The following is a 6,897-nucleotide window of genomic DNA, read 5'->3' as shown; positions in this document are numbered from 1 at the left end:
TCCTTCACCTCACGCTGCTGCTTGATGTCCAGCAGCTCTCCATCTCGTGAAGTTTCACAACCCACCATGGACGTTGCTAGTGATGCTTCGTCAAGCTTCTATTATCGCCAAACACCCCATCATCGAGCAAACAAACCCCATCGCTGCCCACGCCGCTGCTGTCGCGGCTTCTTCTTCTACTCCACTGCTGCATCTTCCATCTCCTCGACCAATAAATAAAAACGTGTCAAAATTTTAATTTTGTCGTAAATAAGTCGGGCAGTGTCCAGCCTCCACTTTTTGCTAAACAAAGTTAACAGGTGCCTACGTAGATTGCCTACGTAGGTGGTTGGTTTGTGGTAAAAATAACCTTTTAGTTTTGTCGGACTGGAGCTTTTATTGAGCCACCTTCAATATCCTATTTTAGTTACCTGTTGTTTGTTTCTTTTTCATATCATTAATTCTTTAAAATTTGAATGGCTTGGACTTCAACAACAACTTGAAAATAATCGCCATTCCTCTCTTCAGGCGGGCTCCTGATTTCAACCAATAAATCGCCATTCCTTTCTTTAGGTTGGCAAGATTTCAACAACTTTTAAAAATGTCTTTCCTCTCTTCAGGCGGGCTCCTGACTTCCATCAATAAATCGCCATTCTATTCTTCAGGGGGCTCCTGACTTCAACAATAAATCGCCATTCTATTCTTCAGGGGGGCTCCTGATTTCAACCTCTTTTTTTCAATTCAATTCTTTTCAAATTATCCTAGGAGAAAATTCATCAGACTAGGATTTGATATCCTATCTTAGGAGAAAGATTCATCGGACTAAGATTTGATATCTTATCTTGGGAGAAAAATTTCATCAGACCAAGATTTTGACTCTAGGAGATAAATCGTCAGACTAGGTCCATTTTGTTGTGATCTTAGGAGAAAGATTCATCTGACTAAGATTTGAGGCCAACCCAGTAGCCGTTCTTGAGGTCAATGTCCCCGTTTGACAAATGCAACCAAACGACTACTTTTGCAAATGTGGCCCCTTCCAAATTTTGAGGCCGGAGAGGATTATTTTATGACACTTTAAAAACTTGTCCATTCTTTTACGAAAATAGCCTTTCGACAACTGAAAGATACTCTAGGGCTATTTCGGCAAGAACGGTTTAAGACACTGTCGAAGCTAGCTCGGCTTATTTTTGACTAAAAAAAAATTTCACCTGACCGTTGACTCTTTGTTTTTTTTTCCTCAAATTACAATAAAAACCAGGTGTTGCAACACGGCCCTTCAGCGCCTCGGGGACGAAGATTTTTTAAGGCTGTGTGGGTCAACTGAACCAAATTTTAAAAAATGACCCAAAGGTGGCTGTTTATGCAAAGTCAGCCTTCCGGCGCCCCTTTCGGGAACATTCGGCTATGTCTTGATAAAACAGCGTCACCCGACTTCTTTATGACAAAACTAAAATTTGACATATTTTTTTTTGGCTATTTTGTTTTAGCAAAAAGTGGAGGCTGGACACTGCCCGACTTATTTATGAAAAAGTTAAAATTTTGACATGGTTTTTGGCTATTTTAGCAAAAATGGGGGTTGGACCCGATGAGGGTTGCCTACGTATCTCACATCCGGTGAGAATCAAACCCGCGTAGTTCGGGCAGGTCATGAATAAAGTAAGTAAACTAATTTTAAATTATTATTATTTTGAATTTGTAAAAGAACTGCTTTGAAAGAAGAAATGAAGTATATATATTATTTTTGAATTTTTGATTGATTTTCTTTTTGAAAGAAAGACTTCTAAGAATTCCTTTTCTTTTGATTTGAACTTTGAGAATTTCAAAAGTAAAAGGAAGATTTTTTTTTTTTTGTTTTTTCTTATTCTAAGAAGAAAAAAAATATTTTTTTGGAATTTTACCTTTAATAAAAGAAATGCTTTCTAAAAAAATATTTTTTTGAATTTTGAATTTTCTTTTCAATTTTTAAAGAAGAAGGAAAATATTTTCGAATTTGTTTTATTTTATTATATATATATATATATATATATATATATATTTAATAATTAAAAAGACTTTCTTAAAGAAGTCAATAATGGAAAATATTTTTGGATTTTTTGTTTTGAAAATTGGGAGTCTAAAAAAAACTTTTCTAGACTTTTTGGCAGGACAAATATTTTTGCAACAAATAAAGATATATATACATTTTTGGAAATAAAGAAAAACTTTTTGGATTTATATATATATATATATATATATATATATATATATATATATATATATTTGTAACAAATAATAAAACCACTTTCAACGCGACTCTTTTTATTTTATTATTTTGAATTTTTCAGAAACGAATAAAAAAAACTATTTTAAAAGTAAGACTCTTTTTCATTGTCATTTTCAGGGGAAGACAAACTATTTTCCTTTATATATATATATATATATATATATATATATATATATATATATATATATATATATATATATATATATATTTTTTTTTGAAAAATAAGACAAAACAACGATTTTTTTTCTTTCTATTTTTTCTTTGGTTTTAATAAAACAAACTAATAAGACATTTTTTTTTCATTTTCTCAAAATTTCGGCAGAGTTTTGACAGTATTTGGGCATTGGTTTTTTTTTTTCAAAAATAAACAGTCAATTCCCTAACCGCTATTTTTTTTTTCAATTTTAAAATATTATTCATGATATTCAAAAGTCAGTCAACACACAAATCCGGATCAAATAAATGCGCAAGTAGCAGCAAGTAAGATGCATCAGGATGGTCATTTTTTTGGTACACCTGTCCTAGACAGACCCAACCCCTGTGTTGAGTCTCCAAAGTCAAATGCACGTGATGCAAATAATCGCTCCTACTAGGGATCCGGCATGAAGCTGAGTTATTCTAAGTGAAAAAAAACCTGAGGCATATTGTTCTAGCCCTGGCTTACCCAAGTGGACAGCTTGAGCCGAAATGGGGGCAACGTACCGGGAGCACGAAAGTCTGCCCGGCCTAGTTACTTGTCCCAACTTCGTCTTATTTGGTATGACTTCTAACAGAAAGGTGGGTCACGCGCACGTGTACACCATAAATTTAGAAGACTCAGAAAGAAGAAGAGTTTCGTAGCAGTTTTATACACAATTCAGATAATATTAAAGCGGTAAAAGCATCATTTAGCATATTAAGCATAAACATGTAAAAATCAGATAATAAATAAAGCCAACTATAATAGTTATTTTAAGCTCGAATTTCTAAACCCTGAACCAGTGGTTCTGGGTAGTAGTTTCCCCAGCAGAGTCACACCTCCTTTTTCCGCGCCCGTGAGGGGGCGTAGGGAGTTTTCTCCAATTAAAGGACAGTCGAAACGGGATTTGTTTGTTTGTTTCAGAGTCGCCACCTGGGAATTTTAAGGCGTCCCAAGTCACCAATTTTAATCCCTGAATCGAGGAGAATATGACTCTGTTTATTATTCTGCGAACCAGAAATCCGGATAAGGAATTCTGTTAACCCGGGAGAAGGTGTTAGGCATTCCCGAGTTCCGTGGTTCTAGCACGGTCGCTCAACTGTTATATTTGGCTTGATTATTTTGATTTATTAAATACATTTTTATTGCATGATTTTATTGTTACCGCTTCTATTTAAATTGTTTATAATTAAAGACCCTTCTTCGAATCGAATCACGCGTACGTGTATTCGTTTTATATATTAATATTTTTTAACGTGAAAATCGTGTCACGCGTACGTATACACAATATAATAATTATTATTTATTTTTTTTTCGAAATTTTTTTATTATATATAAAAAAAACTTAAGTTCGAAATTGTGCTAAAAAGATTAAGAACGTTCGTCGTTCTTGTATAATTAAAGTAGTGAACCTCACATCTCGGGTTTTTATGAAATTAATAATGATATTCTCCGAGAAATCCCTTTTATTAAATATTCGATCGAAGTTGCGCGAACGCATAATCCGAATTGCCTTTAGAAATATAATTAGGTTACGCGAACGTATCCCTAATCACAAAAATATTCTTGATGGTAGTATAAATTTGTTTACAAATTGTTTATTATATCCACTTATTTTTATATGAAAGCCATAGAGAAACATTGATTTAGACGTCTCTATATTTCTTGAAAAGCATTCAAAAGTTATTATGTGTTCACCGCAAATCTTATTTTTACGCATATGAATTATATTCCTCCAAGCCATTCAAATTTTAAAGAATTAATGATATGAAAAAGAAACAAACAACAGGTAACTAAAAATACTATCATTTTTTATCGTGGATACAACATTAATATATCCAAAAATCGAATCGCATATAAAAATGGAAAAAGAATTAATTTGATAAACAAATTAATAGTTTCTGAAGAATTTTCATTGTTTCATTTAAGGCGAACTCTTCTTCTATATATCTTTTACATAAAATGCCACGATTCGTTTATAAATCCTATGTCCTTCTCATGTATTTGTTTTAGTCCAAAGTTGCAATGGTTTGGTTAATGTTTGCAATGGAAGATAAGAGTCAAGTTGATAAGAAAGAGAACTATTATACAAATTGATTCAATAAAATTACATCACATGCAATATAGTTATACGTTTGAACCATTCCTAATATTGTATCAACTCACCTTCCACATATGATTATATATATACTCATCATCATGCTATATATGAACATACAACTTATATCAATCTAAAAAATCAGATTTTTACAAGATATACTAATAATGTAATTTATTGATACTTCCATTCTACTTTGCATTTAGCTAACGATATTACGGGATGTAATTAATGGCCCATTTTATGCCATGTTCGCTACCTTGATATTTTAATCATGACTTCACTTAATGAAAATTCTGAAATAGATGATATTATTACAACACTTAAACGGATTTTAAGAGGTAACAATTATCTTATATTCATTACGCCAAACGTACTACAATATTAATCAACTGAATCAAAAACCAAATTTTTAACTACTGAACTTGAATGAATGGAAAACAGAATTATAATTCCCGAACTTCATTAATTTGCCATGTTGAAGCTCTTCACAACATGAGTTTAAAAGATATGTACCTGATATTGGAAGCAAAAGAAAATGAAGATGAAAATCAGCAACAGTAATAACAGTGCAATAGCAACAATTGCCCAGCAAACAGTAACAACCCAGTAACAGACCGGTGGAGTAGTAATCCCAAAAACAAAAGCTTTTAAGCTTTAAATGTAACAACAACCATTAATACTAATTTCAAACAAAGAAAGAAAGCAGTAGATTTTTTTAGCTTTTATTTTTATTTTGAAAGCTTAAATATTTTTCGGAATTTTTCTCTCTTCTATTCTCTGTCCGTTTTTTTCTCTCTATCTGTATTCTTCTCTCTATTTCTGTTCTCCTTGTATTCTTGTTATCCTCATTTGTCTTCAAATGGCAGAGTCGCCAGAGCTGTCGCACCTCCTTTTTCCGCCCCCGCGAGGGTGCAAGGGAGTTTTCTCCAATTAAAGGACAGTCGAAACGGGATTTGTTTGTTTGTTTCAGAGTCGCCACCTGGGAATTTTAAGGCGTCCCAAGTCACCAATTTTAATCCCTGAATCGAGGAGAATATGACTCTGTTTATTATTCTGCGAACCAGAAATCCGGATAAGGAATTCTGTTAACCCGGGAGAAGGTGTTAGGCATTCCCGAGTTCCGTGGTTCTAGCACGGTCGCTCAACTGTTATATTTGGCTTGATTATTTTGATTTGTTAAATACATTTTTATTGCATGATTTTATTATTACCGCTTCTATTTAGATTGTTTATAATTAAAGACCCTTCTTCGAATCGAATCACGCGTACGTGTATTCGTTTTATATATTAATATTTTTTAACGTGAAAATCGTGTCACGCGTACGTATACACAATGATAATATAATAATTATTATTATTTTTTTCGAAATTTTTTATTATATAAAAAAAAAAAAAGACTTAAGTTCGAAATTGTGCTAAAAATAAAATTAAGAACGTTCGTCGCTCTTGTATAATTAAATATTGAACCGCACATCTCGAGTTATATGAAATTAATATTGATATTCTCCGAAGAGCCCCCTTTTTATTAAATGTTCGTTCGAAGTTGCGCGAACGCATAATCCGAATTGCTTTTAGAAATATAATCAGGTTACGCGAACGCATCCCTAATCACGCAAAAGATTCTTAATAGTAGTATAGATTTTCCATAAATGTTTATTGCATCCATCTATTTTTAAATGTAAGAATCGTGGAGAATTACCGATTGGGATGCCACCAAATTTCTTGACAAAGAATTCAAAATTTATTAGGCGTTGCTACAAGTCTTATTTTACGCGTATGAATTATATACCTCAAAACTATTCAAATTTTAAAGAATTAATGATATGAAAAAGAAACAAACAACATGTAACTAAAAATACTACCATTTTTATCGTGGATACAACATTAACATATCCAAAAATCGAATCGCATATAAAACTGGAAAAAGAATTAATTTGATAAACAAATTAATAGTTTCTGAAGAATTTTTATTGTTATATTTAATGCGAATTCTATTTCTACATATCCTTGACATAAAATGTTGCAATTCGTGCTTGTAAATCTCATATCCTTCTCATATACTTGTTTTTAGTCCAAAGTTATAATTGTTTGGTTAATTTGTTTACAAAGATTGAGTTTGAGATAAATAAACCAATTCTTATTCTCTGCCTATGCGACTATTTGCAAACACTTAACTCTATATTTTGTAAAAAAATCATTGACATTATTTCATATATTAAAAGAAATGAGTTGATCGCGTTCCTAAAATAACTAAGCCATTAGTTATTAAGAAAGAGAACTAATCTACTAATTGATTTAATACTATATTAACCAACTAAAACAAAACTGAAATTTAAACTAATAAAATTTAAATGAGTAGAAGACATCCTTATAATT

Source organism: Nicotiana sylvestris, chromosome 7 (genome assembly GCF_000393655.2).
Source record: "Nicotiana sylvestris chromosome 7, ASM39365v2, whole genome shotgun sequence".
In the NCBI taxonomy this organism is placed as follows: domain Eukaryota; kingdom Viridiplantae; phylum Streptophyta; class Magnoliopsida; order Solanales; family Solanaceae; genus Nicotiana; species Nicotiana sylvestris.
Note: the sequence above shows the minus strand (reverse complement) of the source record.